The sequence below is a fragment of the Montipora foliosa genome, chromosome 2, assembly GCF_036669935.1.
Source record: "Montipora foliosa isolate CH-2021 chromosome 2, ASM3666993v2, whole genome shotgun sequence".
NCBI classification, from domain to species: Eukaryota; Metazoa; Cnidaria; class Anthozoa; order Scleractinia; family Acroporidae; genus Montipora; species Montipora foliosa.
Window position 1 is genome coordinate 16,304,444 of NC_090870.1, and position 18,073 is coordinate 16,322,516.

General features: G+C 39.4%; 5 long non-coding RNA genes across 5 annotated transcripts; all 5 read right to left on the reverse strand.

Annotated features, from left to right (window-relative positions):
• Positions 1 to 1,591: 1,591 nt before the first annotated feature.
• On the reverse strand, positions 1,592 to 2,715 carry LOC137990002 (uncharacterized). Its single transcript, XR_011121097.1, has 2 exons — positions 2,394 to 2,715; positions 1,592 to 1,834 (listed from the first exon to the last, which is right to left on the reverse strand). It is a non-coding gene; the product is annotated as an uncharacterized lncRNA (long non-coding RNA).
• A 6,028-nt stretch (positions 2,716 to 8,743) lies between these two features.
• Positions 8,744 to 9,879, reverse strand: LOC137990011 (uncharacterized). The gene is made up of 2 exons (XR_011121100.1): positions 9,546 to 9,879; positions 8,744 to 8,986 (listed from the first exon to the last, which is right to left on the reverse strand). It is a non-coding gene; the product is annotated as an uncharacterized lncRNA (long non-coding RNA).
• A 1,463-nt stretch (positions 9,880 to 11,342) lies between these two features.
• Positions 11,343 to 12,377, reverse strand: LOC137990017 (uncharacterized). Its single transcript, XR_011121101.1, has 2 exons — positions 12,145 to 12,377; positions 11,343 to 11,585 (listed from the first exon to the last, which is right to left on the reverse strand). It is a non-coding gene; the product is annotated as an uncharacterized lncRNA (long non-coding RNA).
• Positions 12,378 to 13,942: 1,565 nt separating this feature from the next.
• On the reverse strand, positions 13,943 to 15,078 carry LOC137990022 (uncharacterized). The gene is made up of 2 exons (XR_011121102.1): positions 14,745 to 15,078; positions 13,943 to 14,185 (listed from the first exon to the last, which is right to left on the reverse strand). It is a non-coding gene; the product is annotated as an uncharacterized lncRNA (long non-coding RNA).
• Positions 15,079 to 16,704: 1,626 nt separating this feature from the next.
• LOC137990027 (uncharacterized) lies at positions 16,705 to 17,745 on the reverse strand. Its single transcript, XR_011121103.1, has 2 exons — positions 17,507 to 17,745; positions 16,705 to 16,947 (listed from the first exon to the last, which is right to left on the reverse strand). It is a non-coding gene; the product is annotated as an uncharacterized lncRNA (long non-coding RNA).
• Positions 17,746 to 18,073: the final 328 nt, after the last annotated feature.

Sequence of the window (18,073 nt, forward strand, 5' to 3'; positions counted from 1 at the left end):
CAGCCTTTTTCTTTTACTGGCAAAAGCCAAGGGAAATTTAAACTCAAGCATGATCACTTAACATCAACTCGGCTGAGAAAAGACAAAACATTGCCTGTCGCGAAAATATATTTTTTATGGTTTTCCCGCCATCGCGAACATCTTTGGGAAAATTTAGTATTTCTTTAATTGTTTTTATGCTTTTCGTCATCCACTGCTTAGATTTCCCGTTTATGTGTTTGTGTGCGAGTGAACGACGAGATATCCATCAAATTGAGTACGACACAACTAAAAGTGTTAAGAAAATGACTCGACAAAACTACTAAATATCTCGAGGATGCTTTGGATTTTACATATTCTCATTACTATTGAATTTCATTGTACACTACTGTTGCATGAATCGGTCCAATTGCGATGGCTTTTTTTTATGCGTCCGAGGAAAGGTAAACACCATCATGTCTAATTTGCAAGGCCGACCTATTAGCTCGCGAAGGCCGACTAATATGAATCCCCTGAAACGTAAAGGGACGCTACATCCTTCAGTGACTTAAGAAATACGTTTTTTTTGGTTGACACTGAATTTCTTTCAATTTGAAGCGAAATTGCCACTGATGTTGGCTTGTGAACACTCCGCGAAGCCCCCTCTTAAGTTTCATTATACGGCTAGCGGTAAAGAAAGAAAGCTAAGCGAGCAGATTGCTATAATAATTAAGGTCTAAGGCTTTCTCACAACCTTTTACTGCTGCGTCGTTTTATGAATACATATGTTAATTAAATATACTGTATGTGAGACTTGCGATCGCAGTAAGAAGTTGCCAGCTGCTGATAGATTTCCTAATGTTTTAATGCAGCGCTTTCTGAAAGCCATTCATTTCCTCCCCGGTGATTGATGACTGTCACACTTTCTTTGGAGGTGAAAAGATGTTAGAGATTCCCCATTTTAGAGATTCCTCCTTTTAGAGATTCCCCCTTTTAGAGATTCCTCATTTGAGTAATTCCCCATTTTAGAGATTCCTCATTTTAGAGATTCCCACTTTTAGAGATTCCCCAATTTAGTAATTCCTCCTTTTAGAGATTCCTCATTTTAGAGATTTTCCCTTTTAGAGATTCCCCCTTTTAGTGATTCCCCCTTTTAGAGATTCCCTATTTTAGTAATTCCTCGTTTTAGACATTTCCCATTTTAATAATCCCCCCCCCCCATTTTAGAGATTCCCCGTTCCCCATTCCCTGTTTTAGAGATAGCCATTATAGGGACACTTATTGCAATATTCCCCCCCCCCCTCCAAAAAAAAAAATGATCCAGGTTCCTGAAACAAGGCAGGGTGAGGGGGTGGCCTCATTCCATGTGTTGCAGTAATCGAATTTTAAATTTGAACCATAAAGATAACCTTTCATACTGTGCGATTTGAGGTTTCATACCAAATGAAGAACGTGACATTAAGCGCTGCAGGAAATCACAAGTGAATGTGGTGGCGCAAATTTATAAAGCAATATTTTTTTCAGGGGAAAGTCTGGCTTCCGCTTTGCATAATGTTCCTCCAATTCCTCTTTGACACAAGGATAAAAAAAAGCAATTAAACAAGGAATGCGGGAATCCTCCGCTTCCACCATATTCAACGACAATGAATTTATTCTTCTAACTCTCGAGATCTACATTTTTTACATAGTTTTGTTTGTAAGCTACGTTATAAACTGCACGTTTTCTCATCCGTTGCAGGTTCATGGTCAACTGATGATCCGTCTGGTGGTGTCAGTTCACGTAATTAGTATCTTGGTCCCTCTTGTGGGTCAATTCACAGCCCAAGTTCCTTGCCACAGCGCAGACACTCCGGCGACGTTCCTCTACCGCTCCGTTCTGCAAAAGCAAGCATATATATCAGCTCTATGATTGATTGAAACTGGCTGCTGAACATACAATTATATTTTTACTGCTGTTGCAGTAGCCGTTATTACAGTCGCATGTAGACAAGAAGCGATGGCCCTTTACTTTTACAGCTCAATCTGATGGACATTTTACACATTTAGAACTATCGTCTGATGCAAAATAATAGTAAAAAATATCGCTTTTGACAAAGCACGCACCCAATTGACTTGCTCAACCGGTGGACATCTCAACTGTGCGTTCACGGCCTGGAAGTTCGTAATACATTTAAACACGCTATTTTCACACTGGTCCATACAGTCAAGCAAAGTTCCCTGTTCACCAGCCGTCTATCTTATGAAATTATGGTGAAGAAGAAGTGCACTTAGACTTAGTCAATTCAAAATGGAAGACTTTTTGAAAATGACCCATACAACTTGAAAGATCCATGCAATAAAGAGTATTCAACATTGTTCAGTCCGCGGCCTTCATGATCAGCACTGAGCTAATTTCAACAGTAAAAAACGTTTAAGCAAGTGTAATTATTGCTTACCGGTTTCGCTCCAAACGGAAAATTAATACAATGAGCTTCGTGCACGAGAGACACGACAAAAAAGGTTATGAAGAGAAGAGCAATCTTTTCTGACTTCATTCTTGAAATTTTCGTGATCCACTGGATTTACTTCAATTGTATTCAGCGTCTTTCAAGACTCATTCAACTTGATGCAGCTTGTAGGATTATGTATATTAATAGGTCTTCTTGTAGCGAGGATGTTCCACTTATAATGGGAAACAATTTCTTTCTTCGCAGACGTAAAGTATGCAGTAAGGATACTTTGTTCACGTGATAGGAACAATGAAATAAAATTAGACCATTTTTACAGGGCAAACATTTCATTTTGGATAGATCATTTCCTTTTTGACACAGGCAAAAGAATGGCTTAATAACGTGGCAAATTCAAAGTAATTACCATCCACAAACGTACCGCTTAAAAAGACCAATTTAGGCCTAGTTAGTACGTCACGCTATCGTCGAATTTAATTCAGACGAATTTAATTCCAATTAAATTTGTCCTTCCGTTGACCTTAATTGTACCGTGGTTTTACGCGTCGAAATTAATTGGTCGAATTATCGTCGAATATATTTCTCAGCCGGAATGCGATGCACCTGGTCAGAGGCATAATTCATAATGTACGAAAATAACTGATGACGCTTTACACCCAAACCGGCCTGAACAGGCCAGCCATCGTATTTTACTCTATTTAACGGAAGACGAAGTAAAAAAAAAAGGTTTCAAGATTAAGATAGTCGAACAAGCAGGCACGTCGCTAAAGAGACTGCTACAAAGATCCGACCCCCTAAGACATACGTCGTGTGACAGAGAAGATTGCTTGGTGTGCACGGGAGGGGATGGGAAGAACGCCTGTGACACGAATAATGTCACATACGAGATAGTTTGTGAAAAATGTGGAGATATATATGTAGGAGAAACCGCCAGAAATGCATATACTCGTGGAAAAAAACATCTAAAACTCCTGGAGGGGAGAAAAGAAGGATCGGTGCTGTGGAGACACTGCAGAGAGAAACACGAAGAAGAAAGACAAGTATTTAATATGAAAGTTACGGGATCATACAGAAATGACTCGATGACAAGGCAGATCGCAGAAGCCGTGAGAATGAAAAATGTTCCACCTGAACGGCTAATGAATAATAAAACGGAATGGAATTACTTTAAAATCCCAAGGGTCGTAGTAGACAAAGACTGACCCCACCTTTTTAGCTGTTGGGTTTTAGAATAATCTTCAGGGGCACCCAACGAATCTGTTCCTCACATTATCTGTTCCCCAGAGGAATCTTGCTGGCTGGCAAAAATACAGGTGTTTCGATGAGCTGGCTGGGAAATTTTGTTATTGATAGAGGTTTTGCCTGGGAATTACTGACTTTTTCTAGCATTTCAACCCGAGCTGGCTATAGAAACTCTGAAGACTGAGGACGACTAAAAAAATAAAAAATAAAAAAATAAAAAGAAAAAGAACCCCTTCCCTCTCCCAGAGAGTAGTCACAAACATACGACAGCTGGTCAGAGTGATTGCGCTTCCGGAAAAAACCTATTTTGTCCCGGTTTTGCCGCTTTTGTTCGGTCGTTTTGGATCGAGGGATTTGAAAGCGCGCGGAATTCCTTGCTGGGAGATAAATTTGATCAGCTGGCTGGGAAACCAATCAATTTCATCTAGCTGGCTGGGAAATTTCTTGTGTGTCTTGGTGGGAAAAAGGAACAGATAATGTTTTCCCAGCAACACTGACAAACACCTGAAAATGCCTCAATAACATTTATTTTCATTACTAACTGGGGTATAATAATACATTTTACAACAAATTGGTCGTTGGGTACCCCTGAATCGTTTAACAAAGGCATTGAAGAGGCTCGACATAGAGCGAAATTAATCTGCCAAAACCTTTTTTAATACTTCTTCTTTTTACCGAAGTTTTAAAGAACATTTTAAAAGAAATTTTAGAAGATCTTCACAGGAGTCAAGAGTGGTCCACTGGATTTACTTATTCAGCGTCTATCAAGACTCAATCAACTTGATGCAGCTTGTCTCGAAGATGTTCCTCTTATAATGGGAAACAATTCCTTTCTTTGCAGACGTAATTGTGCTGGAATAAGAATACTTTGATTACGAGATAGAAACAATGAAATAAAATTACTTAACTATAGACCATTTTTACAGGGCAAACAATTCATTTTGGATAGATCATTTCCTTTTTGACACAGGCAAAAGAATGGCTTAATAACGTGGCAAATTCAAAGTAATTACCATCCACAAACGTACCGCTTAAAGAGACCAAAATAGGCCCAGTTAGTACGTCACGCTATCGTCGAATTTAATTCAGACGAATTTAATTCCAATTAAATTTGTCCTTCCGTTGACCTTAATTGTACCGTGGTTTTACGCGTCGAAATTAATTGGTCGAATTATCGTCGAATATATTTCTCAGCCGGAATGCGATGCACCTGGTCAGAGGCATAATTCATAATGTACGAAAATATCTGATGACGCTTTACACCCAAACCGGCCTGAACAGGCCAGCCATCGTATTTTACTCTATTTAACGGAAGACGAAGTAAAAAAACAAGGTCTCAAGATTAAGATAGTCGAACAAGCAGGCACGTCGCTAAAGAGACTGCTACAAAGATCCGACCCCCTAAGACATACGTCGTGTGACAGAGAAGATTGCTTGGTGTGCACGGGAGGGGATGGGAAGAACGCCTGTGACACGAATAATGTCACATACGAGATAGTTTGTGAAAAATGTGGAGATATATATGTAGGAGAAACCGCCAGAAATGCATATACTCGTGGAAAAAAACATCTAAAACTCCTGGAGGGGAGAAAAGAAGGATCGGTGCTGTGGAGACACTGCAGAGAGAAACACGAAGAAGAAAGACAAGTATTTAATATGAAAGTTACGGGATCATACAGAAATGACTCGATGACAAGGCAGATCGCAGAAGCCGTGAGAATGAAAAATGTTCCACCTAAACGGCTAATGAATAATAAAACGGAATGGAATTACTTTAAAATCCCAAGGGTCGTAGTAGACAAAGACTGACCCCACCTTTTTAGCTGTTGGGTTTTAGAATAATCTTCAGGGGCACCCAACGAATCTGTTCCTCACATTATCTGTTCCCCAGAGGAATCTTGCTGGCTGGCAAAAATACAGGTGTTTCGATGAGCTGGCTGGGAAATTTTGTTATTGATAGAGGTTTTGCCTGGGAATTACTGACTTTTTCTAGCATTTCAACCCGAGCTGGCTGTAGAAACTCTGAAGACTGAGGACGACTAAAAAAATAAAAAATAAAAAAATAAAAAGAAAAAGAACCCCTTCCCTCTCCCAGAGAGTAGTCACAAACATACGACGGCTGGTCAGAGTGATTGCGCTTCCGGAAAAAACCTATTTTGTCCCGGTTTTGTCGCTTTTGTTCGGTCGTTTTTGATCGAGGGATTTGAAAGCGCGCGGAATTCCTTGCTGGGAAATAAATTTGATCAGCTGGCTGGGAAACCAACCAATTTTATCTAGCTGGCTGGGAAATTTCTTGTGTGTCTTGCTGGGAAAAAGGAACAGATAATGTTTTCCCAGCAACACTGAAAAACACCTGAAAATGCCTTAATAACATTTATTTTCATTACTAACTGGGGTATAATAATACATTTTACAACAAATTGGTCGTTGGGTGCCCCTGAATCTTTTTAACAAAGGCATTGAAGAGGCTCGACATAGAGCGAAATTAATCTGCCAAAACCTTTTTTAATACTTCTTCTTTTTACCGAAGTTTTAAAGAACATTTTAAAAGAAATTTTAGAAGATCTTCACAGGAGCCAAGAGTTTGAAGTGTCGAAGAGATAAACACAAGGTTAAAACATGGTTTCGATTTTACTCGTCAATGGGGGATATTTTATCCGTCTTCTTAAGACAGATAAAGCGTGTTAGACGAATTTAATTTAACAGACGAATTGAACTGCTTTTAGACGTCGCTTTATCGTCGAATATGTTTTAAAGTAGGACCTGGAATTAAATTCATCTGAATTAAATGTGACGATAGCGTGGCATATAAACTAGGCCTTAATGTTTGGAACTTAACCAGTTGAAATCTAACTACTTGAAAGTTGTGTTTTCTAAAGAAAATCAAAATCCGATTTTAAATCCTAAAATGGAATTCGAAGCGAAAAAATCTATAGACAGGAAAATACTTTCAATGATTTCCGAATCGGGTATTATGTTGGCTTTTTTTTTTGAACAGCTGTCCATAGCTGCCAATAGACCTTATTCACGATGACCGCCATGTTGGATTTGCTATTATCATGCAAATTAGCTACACACTTTTGAGGGGGCAAAAAACACAATTTCGAGAGGTTATAACGAACACCTTAGCCACACAGATGATTTGTTTCACGTTCATTTAATGTTTATCACCTCAACAGTAAAATACAATCATTACACAAGTTACTTCAACGTTTTTTTCTGTGAAAAACGAGTAGATAACGAAGTAGAAAGTCCAAATGTCAAAGGCAATCAAAAGATATAACATTTGTATAAAAAGTACTTAATTCTAAATACTAAAATGGACTTTTTTCAATGTTATTTCAATATTTCGATGACCCGATTTTCCGCAATTTGCTTTATTTTCAATGTTTCCCCCCATCATAACACATCGCTAATTTGCATGACAATTTGAAAACCAACATGGTCCCTTTCGTGAATAAGGCCTACTAACCGGGGAAAATGGTTGTGCGCATGCGTGATTTGTTGCCCACCGGGTTCGTGTTATGGTGTGTTATATGTTTCCATAGACAATAAAAAATAATTCCCTTCTTTGCATACTTAATGGTGCAGTAATAAAGGTACTTAGTCTAAGTGGTAGAAATTATGAAATATGAAATAAAATTACTTAAGACTATTTTACAAGGCAAACATTTCATTTTAGATAGATCATTTCTTATTTTACACAGCCAAAGAAATGGCATAAATAATGCTGCAATTTCAAAGTAAACTAGACGTTCCGTAAGCGTACACTGGGCTGCCTGAGGTACGAGCAGCGTTCTAGGCAATTTTTTCAAGTCAGGGGTCATTAAAAAGACCATTTAAGGGGTCACCCAGAAGTCATACCAGCAGAGGCCCTTTGGCTCACACGTTCATACGGCGAAACAGATCCTCTTCTGAGGTTAAAAACCTGGCTACCGGCCTACTTATCAATCATTTGTCAAAAATAAGAAATTCCTGTTATCTTTAGAAACAATAGACACGCATTGCTCACGTGTGGTAGTGAAGTAACAAAGCCATTTATTCCATATTGTCAACTGAGCTGCGTGTTGTCTTCCGGGAGATTCAAGTTGTCTTTGCGTAATATGTAGCTTTAACAGTGCACGATATTGTTTTGGTATTCTATATCATTGTAGTGCCATGGTAGAAGTCTTGGGTAAATAGCCTCCTGAGAAGACATCTGGTTACTATCAAAGTACTGAACCCAGAAAGATTGCAGAAAATATAAGGGTATCGAGAAACATTGGCTTCTGGGTTGACATGTTGATCATTTTCAAGTTACCTCACAACTTCTTTTCACCACAAATTTAAGCGTGCACTGTGAGCATCTGACAGCTTTGTAACTGTAACGGGATAGGGCCGTTGCCTCAATTCTAAAGTCATTCCTAAAGGTTTTCGCTCAAACTTTCATGCGTCTACATTCTCTCACTCGAACCAATATCTTCACCAAATTCGATGCGCGCAAAATTTCCAGAGATTCCTCATTTTAGAGATTCCCACTTATAGAGATTCCCCAATTTAGTAATTCCTCCTTTTAGAGATTACCCATTTTAGAGATTTTCCCTTTTAGAGATTCCCCCTTTTAGTGATTCCCCCTTTTAGAGATTCCCTATTTTAGTAATTCCTCGTTTTAGACATTTCCCATTTTAATAATTCCCCCCCCCCCCTCATTTTAGATATTCCCCGTTCCCCATTCCCTGTTTTAGAGATAGCCATTATAGGGACAGTTATTGCAATATCCCCCCCCTCCAAAAAAAAAAATGATCCAGGTTCCTGAAACAAGGCAGGGTGAGGGGGTGGCCTCATTCCATGTGTTGCAGTAATCGAATTTTAAATTTGAACCATAAAGATAACCTTTCATGCTGTGCGATTTGAGGTTTCATACCAAATGAAGAACGTGACATTAAGCGCTGCAGGAAATCACAAGTAAATGTGGTGGCGCAAATTTATAAAGCAATATTTTTTTCAGGGGAAAGTCTGGCTTCCGCTTTGCATAATGTTCCTCCAATTCCTCTTTAACACAAGGATAAAAAAAAGCAATTAAACAAGGAATGCGGGAATCCTCCGCTTCCACCATATTCAACGACAATGAATTTATTCTTTTAACTCTCGAGATCTACATTTTTTACATAGTTTTGTTTGTAAGCTACGTTATAAACTGCACGTTTTCTCATCCGTTGCAGGTTCATGGTCAAGTGATGATCGGTCTGGTGGTGTCAGTTCACGTAATTAGTATCTTGGTCTCTCTTGTGGGTCAATTCACAGCCCAAGTTCCTTGCCACAGCGCAGACACTCCGGCGACGTTCCTCTACCACTTCGTTCTGCAAAAGCAAGCATATATATCAGCTCTATGATTGATTGAAACTGGCTGCTGAACATTCAATTATATTTTTACTGCTGTTGCAGTAGCCTTTATTACAGTCGCATGTAGACAAGAAGCGATGGCCCTTTACTTTTACACCTCAATCTGATGGACCTTTTAGACATTTAGAACCATCGTCTGATGCAAAATAATAGTAAAAAATATCGCTTTTGACAAAGCACGCACCCAATTGACTTGCTCAACCGGTGGACATCTCAACTGTGCGTTCACGGCTTGGAAGTTCGTAATACATTTAAACACGCTATTTTCACACTGGTCCATACAGTCAAGCAAAGTTCCCTGTTCACCAGCCGTCTATCTTGTGAAATTATGGCGACGAAGAAGTGCACTTAGACTTAGTCAATTCAAAATGGAAGACTTTTTGAAAATGACCCATACAACTTGAAAGGTCCATGCAATAAAGAGTCTTCAACATTGTTCAGTCCGCGGCCTTCATGATCAGCACTGAGCTAATTTCAACAGTAAAAAACGTTTAAGCAAGTGTAATTATTGCTTACCGGTTTTCTCGCTGGTGGAAACGGAAAATGAATACAATGAGCTTCGTGCACGAGAGACACGACAAAAAGGGTTATGAAGAGAAGAGCAATCTTTTCTGACTTCATTCTTGAAATTTTCGTGGTGCACTGGATTTACTTATTCAGCGTCTATCAAGACTCAATCAACTTGATGAAGCTTGTCGCGAAGATGTTCCTCTTATAATGGGAAACAATTCCTTTCTTTGCAGACGTAATTGTGCTGCAATAAGGATACTTAGATTACGAGATAGAAACAATGAAATAAAATTACTTAACTATAGACCATTTTTACAGGACAAACAATTCATTTTGAATAGATCATTTCCTTTTTGACACAGGCAAAAGAATGGCTTAATAACGTGGCAAATTCAAAGTAATTACCATCCACAAACGTACCGCTTAAAAAGACCAATTTAGGCCTAGTTAGTACGTCACGCTATCGTCGAATTTAATTCAGACGAATTTAATTCCAATTAAATTTGTCCTTCCGTTGACCTTAATTGTACCGTGGTTTTACGCGTCGAAATTAATTGGTCGAATTATCGTCAAATATATTCCTCAGCCGGAATGCGATGCACCTGGTCAGAGGCATAATTCATAATGTACGAAAATAACTGATGACGCTTTACACCCAAACCGGCCTGAACAGGCCAGCCATCGTATTTTACTCTATTTAACGGAAGACGAAGTAAAAAAACAAGGTTTCAAGATTAAGAGAGTCGAACAAGCAGGCACGTCACTAAAGAGACTGCTACAAAGATCCGACCCCCTAAGACATACGTCGTGTGACAGAGAAGATTGCCTGGTGTGCACGGGGGGGGGGGGGGGGGAAGGGGGGGATGGGAAGAACACCTGTGACACGAATAATGTCACATACGAGATAGAGTGTGAAAAATGTGGAGATATATATGTAGGAGAAACCGCCAGAAATGCATATACTCGTGGAAAAGAACATCTAAAACTCCTGGAGGGGAGAAAAGAAGGATCGGTGCTGTGGAGACACTGCAGAGAGAAACACGAAGAAGAAAGAAAAGTATTTAATATGAAAGTTACGGGATCATACAGAAATGACTCGATGACAAGGCAGATCGCAGAAGCCGTGAGAATGAAAAATGTTCCGCCTGAACGGCTAATGAATAATAAAACGGAATGAAAGACTGTCACACTTTCTTTGGAGGTGAAAAGATGTTAGATATTCCCCATTTTAGAGATTCCTCCCTGTAGAGATTCCCCATTTTAGAGATTCCTCATTTTAGTAATTCTCCATTTTAGAGATTCCTCATTTTGGAAATTCCCCCTTTTAGAGATTCCCTATTTTAGTAATTCCTCCTTTTAGAAATTTCCTATTTTAGTAACCCCCCCCCCATTTTAGAGATTCCCTGTTGCCCATTCCCTGTTTTAGAGATAGCCATTATAGGGACAGTTATTGCAATATCCCCCCCCCCCCAAAAAAAATATGATCCAGGTTCCTGAAACATGGCAGGGCGAGGGGGTGGCCTTATTCCATGTGTTGCAGTTATCGAATTTTAAATTTGAACCATAAAGATAACCTTTCATACTGAGCGATTTGGGGTTTCATACCAAATGAAGAACGTGACACTAAGCGCTGCAAGAAATCACAAGTGAATGTGGTGGCGCAAATTTAATTTATAAAGCAATATTTTTTTCAGGGGAAAGTCTGGCTTCCGCTTTGCATAATGTTCCTCCGATTCCTCTTTAACACAAGGATAAAAAAAAGCAATTAAACAAGGAATGCGGGAATCCTCCGCTTCCACCATATTCAACGACAATGAATTTATTCTTTTAACTCTCGAGATCTACATTTTTTACATAGTTTTGTTTGTAAGCTACGTTATAAACTGCACGTTTTCTCATCCGTTGCAGGTTCATGGTCAAGTGATGATCGGTCTGGTGGTGTCAGTTCACGTAATTAGTATCTTGGTCTCTCTTGTGGGTCAATTCACAGCCCAAGTTCCTTGCCACAGCGCAGACACTCCGGCGACGTTCCTCTACCACTTCGTTCTGCAAAAGCAAGCATATATATCAGCTCTATGATTGATTGAAACTGGCTGCTGAACATTCAATTATATTTTTACTGCTGTTGCAGTAGCCTTTATTACAGTCGCATGTAGACAAGAAGCGATGGCCCTTTACTTTTACACCTCAATCTGATGGACCTTTTAGACATTTAGAACCATCGTCTGATGCAAAATAATAGTAAAAAATATCGCTTTTGACAAAGCACGCACCCAATTGACTTGCTCAACCGGTGGACATCTCAACTGTGCGTTCACGGCTTGGAAGTTCGTAATACATTTAAACACGCTATTTTCACACTGGTCCATACAGTCAAGCAAAGTTCCCTGTTCACCAGCCGTCTATCTTGTGAAATTATGGCGACGAAGAAGTGCACTTAGACTTAGTCAATTCAAAATGGAAGACTTTTTGAAAATGACCCATACAACTTGAAAGGTCCATGCAATAAAGAGTCTTCAACATTGTTCAGTCCGCGGCCTTCATGATCAGCACTGAGCTAATTTCAACAGTAAAAAACGTTTAAGCAAGTGTAATTATTGCTTACCGGTTTTCTCGCTGGTGGAAACGGAAAATGAATACAATGAGCTTCGTGCACGAGAGACACGACAAAAAGGGTTATGAAGAGAAGAGCAATCTTTTCTGACTTCATTCTTGAAATTTTCGTGGTGCACTGGATTTACTTATTCAGCGTCTATCAAGACTCAATCAACTTGATGAAGCTTGTCGCGAAGATGTTCCTCTTATAATGGGAAACAATTCCTTTCTTTGCAGACGTAATTGTGCTGCAATAAGGATACTTAGATTACGAGATAGAAACAATGAAATAAAATTACTTAACTATAGACCATTTTTACAGGGCAAACAATTCATTTTGAATAGATCATTTCCTTTTTGACACAGGCAAAAGAATGGCTTAATAACGTGGCAAATTCAAAGTAATTACCATCCACAAACGTACCGCTTAAAAAGACCAATTTAGGCCTAGTTAGTACGTCACGCTATCGTCGAATTTAATTCAGACGAATTTAATTCCAATTAAATTTGTCCTTCCGTTGACCTTAATTGTACCGTGGTTTTACGCGTCGAAATTAATTGGTCGAATTATCGTCGAATATATTCCTCAGCCGGAATGCGATGCACCTGGTCAGAGGCATAATTCATAATGTACGAAAATAACTGATGACGCTTTACACCCAAACCGGCCTGAACAGGCCAGCCATCGTATTTTACTCTATTTAACGGAAGACGAAGTAAAAAAACAAGGTTTCAAGATTAAGAGAGTCGAACAAGCAGGCACGTCACTAAAGAGACTGCTACAAAGATCCGACCCCCTAAGACATACGTCGTGTGACAGAGAAGATTGCCTGGTGTGCACGGGGGGGGGGAGGGGGGGGGGGAGGGGGGGATGGGAAGAACACCTGTGACACGAATAATGTCACATACGAGATAGAGTGTGAAAAATGTGGAGATATATATGTAGGAGAAACCGCCAGAAATGCATATACTCGTGGAAAAGAACATCTAAAACTCCTGGAGGGGAGAAAAGAAGGATCGGTGCTGTGGAGACACTGCAGAGAGAAACACGAAGAAGAAAGAAAAGTATTTAATATGAAAGTTACGGGATCATACAGAAATGACTCGATGACAAGGCAGATCGCAGAAGCCGTGAGAATGAAAAATGTTCCGCCTGAACGGCTAATGAATAATAAAACGGAATGAAAGACTGTCACACTTTCTTTGGAGGTGAAAAGATGTTAGATATTCCCCATTTTAGAGATTCCTCCCTGTAGAGATTCCCCATTTTAGAGATTCCTCATTTTAGTAATTCTCCATTTTAGAGATTCCTCATTTTGGAAATTCCCCCTTTTAGAGATTCCCTATTTTAGTAATTCCTCCTTTTAGAAATTTCCTATTTTAGTAACCCCCCCCCCATTTTAGAGATTCCCTGTTGCCCATTCCCTGTTTTAGAGATAGCCATTATAGGGACAGTTATTGCAATATCCCCCCCCCCCAAAAAATATGATCCAGGTTCCTGAAACATGGCAGGGCGAGGGGGTGGCCTTATTCCATGTGTTGCAGTTATCGAATTTTAAATTTGAACCATAAAGATAACCTTTCATACTGAGCGATTTGGGGTTTCATACCAAATGAAGAACGTGACACTAAGCGCTGCAAGAAATCACAAGTGAATGTGGTGGCGCAAATTTAATTTATAAAGCAATATTTTTTTCAGGGGAAAGTCTGGCTTCCGCTTTGCATAATGTTCCTCCGATTCCTCTTTAACACAAGGATAAAAAAAAGCAATTAAACAAGGAATGCGGGAATCCTCCGCTTCCACCATATTCAACGACAATGAATTTATTCTTTTAACTCTCGAGATCTACATTTTTTACATAGTTTTGTTTGTAAGCTACGTTATAAACTGCACGTTTTCTCATCCGTTGCAGGTTCATGGTCAAGTGATGATCGGTCTGGTGGTGTCAGTTCACGTAATTAGTATCTTGGTCTCTCTTGTGGGTCAATTCACAGCCCAAGTTCCTTGCCACAGCGCAGACACTCCGGCGACGTTCCTCTACCACTTCGTTCTGCAAAAGCAAGCATATATATCAGCTCTATGATTGATTGAAACTGGCTGCTGAACATTCAATTATATTTTTACTGCTGTTGCAGTAGCCTTTATTACAGTCGCATGTAGACAAGAAGCGATGGCCCTTTACTTTTACACCTCAATCTGATGGACCTTTTAGACATTTAGAACCATCGTCTGATGCAAAATAATAGTAAAAAATATCGCTTTTGACAAAGCACGCACCCAATTGACTTGCTCAACCGGTGGACATCTCAACTGTGCGTTCACGGCTTGGAAGTTCGTAATACATTTAAACACGCTATTTTCACACTGGTCCATACAGTCAAGCAAAGTTCCCTGTTCACCAGCCGTCTATCTTGTGAAATTATGGCGACGAAGAAGTGCACTTAGACTTAGTCAATTCAAAATGGAAGACTTTTTGAAAATGACCCATACAACTTGAAAGGTCCATGCAATAAAGAGTCTTCAACATTGTTCAGTCCGCGGCCTTCATGATCAGCACTGAGCTAATTTCAACAGTAAAAAACGTTTAAGCAAGTGTAATTATTGCTTACCGGTTTTCTCGCTGGTGGAAACGGAAAATGAATACAATGAGCTTCGTGCACGAGAGACACGACAAAAAGGGTTATGAAGAGAAGAGCAATCTTTTCTGACTTCATTCTTGAAATTTTCGTGGTGCACTGGATTTACTTATTCAGCGTCTATCAAGACTCAATCAACTTGATGAAGCTTGTCGCGAAGATGTTCCTCTTATAATGGGAAACAATTCCTTTCTTTGCAGACGTAATTGTGCTGCAATAAGGATACTTAGATTACGAGATAGAAACAATGAAATAAAATTACTTAACTATAGACCATTTTTACAGGACAAACAATTCATTTTGAATAGATCATTTCCTTTTTGACACAGGCAAAAGAATGGCTTAATAACGTGGCAAATTCAAAGTAATTACCATCCACAAACGTACCGCTTAAAAAGACCAATTTAGGCCTAGTTAGTACGTCACGCTATCGTCGAATTTAATTCAGACGAATTTAATTCCAATTAAATTTGTCCTTCCGTTGACCTTAATTGTACCGTGGTTTTACGCGTCGAAATTAATTGGTCGAATTATCGTCGAATATATTCCTCAGCCGGAATGCGATGCACCTGGTCAGAGGCATAATTCATAATGTACGAAAATAACTGATGACGCCTTACACCCAAACCGGCCTGAACAGGCCAGCCATCGTATTTTACTCTATTTAACGGAAGACGAAGTAAAAAAACAAGGTTTCAAGATTAAGATAGTCGAACAAGCAGGCACGTCACTAAAGAGACTGCTACAAAGATCCGACCCCCTAAGACATACGTCGTGTGACAGCGAAGATTGCTTGGTGTGCACGGGAGGGGATGGGAAGAACACCTGTGACACGGATAATGTCACATACGAGATAGAATGTGAAAAATGTGGAGATATATATGTAGGAGAAACCGCCAGAAATGCATATACTCGTGGAAAAGAACATCTAAAACTCCTGGAGGGGAGAAAAGAAGGATCGGTGCTGTGGAGACACTGCAGAGAGAAACACGAAGAAGAAAGACAAGTATTTAATATGAAAGTTACGGGATCATACAGAAATGACTCGATGACAAGGCAGATCGCAGAAGCCGTGAGAATGAAAAATGTTCCACCTGAACGGCTAATGAATAATAAAACGGAATGAAAGATTGTCACACTTTCTTTGGAGGTGAAAAGATGTTAGATATTCCCCATTTTAGAGATTCCTCCTTTTAGAGATTCCCCATTTTAGAGATTCCTCATTTTAGTAATTCCTCATTTTAGAGATTCCTCATTTTAGAGATTCCCACTTTTAGAGATTCGCCAATTTAGTAATTCCTCCTTTTAGAGATTCCCCATTTTAGAGATTCCCACTTTTAGAGATTCCCCAATTTAGTAATTCCTCCTTTTAGAGATTCGCCATTTTAGAGATTTCCCCTTTTAGAGATTCCCCCTTTTAGTGATTCCCCCTTTTAGAGATTCCTTATTTTAGTAATTCCTCCTTTTAGACATTTTCTATTTTAGTAATCTCCCCCCCCCCATTTTAGAGATTCCCCGTTCCCCATTCCCTGTTTTAGAGATAGCCATTAAGCCATTATAGGGAAAGTTATTGCAATATTCCCCCCGCCCCCCCCCCCCCCAAAAAAAAAATGATCCAGGTTCCTGAAACAAGGCAGGGCAAGGGGGTGGCCTCATTCCATGTGTTGCAGTAATCGAATTTTAAATTTGAACCATAAAGATAACCTTTCATACTGAGCGATTTGGGGTTTCATACCAAATGAAGAACGTGACACTAAGCGCTGCAGGAAATCACAAGTGAATGTGGTGGCGCAAATTTAATTTATAAAGCAATATTTTTTTCAGGGGAAAGTCTGGCTTCCGCTTTGCATAATGTTCCTCCGATTCCTCTTTGACACAAGGATAAAAAAAAGCAATTAAACAAGGAATGCGGGAATCCTCCGCTTCCACCATATTCAACGACAATGAATTTATTCTTTTAACTCTCGAGATCTACATTTTTTACATAGTTTTGTTTGTAAGCTACGTTATAAACTGCACGTTTTCTCATCCGTTGCAGGTTCATGGTCAAGTGATGATCGGTATGGTGGTGTCAGTTCACGTAATTAGTATCTTGGTCCCTCTTGTGGGTCAATTCACAGCCCAAGTTCCTTGCCACAGCGCAGACACTCCGGCGACGTTCCTCTACCACTCCGTTCTGCAAAAGAAAGCATATATATCAGCTCTATGATTGATTGAAACTGGCTGCTGAACATACAATTATATTTTTACTGCTGTTGCAGTAGCCTTTATTACAGTCGCATGTAGACAAGAAGCGATGGCCCTTTACTTTTACACCTCAATCTGATGGACCTTTTAGACATTTAGAACCATCGTCTGATGCAAAATAATAGTAAAAAATATCCCTTTTGACAAAGCACGCACCCAATTGACTTGCTCAACCGGTGGACATCTCAACTGTGCGTACACGGCTTGGAAGTTCGTAATATATTTAAACACGCTGTTTTCACACTGGTCCATACAGTCATGCAAAGTTCCCTGTTCACCAGCCGTCTATCTTATGAAATTATGGTGACCAAGAAGTGCACTTAGACTTAGTCAATTCAAAATGGAAGACTTTTTGAAAATGACCCATACAACTTGAAAGGTCCATGCAATAAAAAGACTTCAACATTGTTCAGTCCGCGGCCTTCATGATCAGCACTGAGCTAATTTCAACAGTAAAAAACGTTTAAGCAAGTGTAATTATTGCTTACCGGTTTCGCTCCAAACGGAAAATTAATACAATGAGCTTCCTGCACTAGAGACACGACAAAAAAGGTTATGAAGAGAAGAGCAATCTTTTCTGACTTCATTCTTGAAATTTTCGTGGTGCACTGGATTTACTTATTCAGCGTCTATCAAGACTCAATCAACTTGATGCAGCTTGTAGGATTATTTATATTAAAAGGTCTTCTTGTCGCGAGGATGTTTCTCTTATAATGGGAAACAATTCCTTTCTTTGCAGACGTAATTGTGCTGCAATAAGGATACTTAGATTACGAGATAGAAACAATGAAATAAAATTACTTAACTATAGACCATTTTTACAGGGCAACCAATTCATTTTGGATAGATCATTTCCTTTTTGACACAGGCAAAAGAATGGCTTAATAACGTGGCAAATTCAAAGTAATTACCATCTACAAACGTTCCGCTTGAAAAGACCAATTTAGGCCTAGTTAGTACGTCACGCTATCGTCGAATTTAATTCAGACGAATTTAATTCCAATTAAATTTGTCCTTCTGTTGACCTTAATTGTACCGTGGTTTTACGCGTCGAA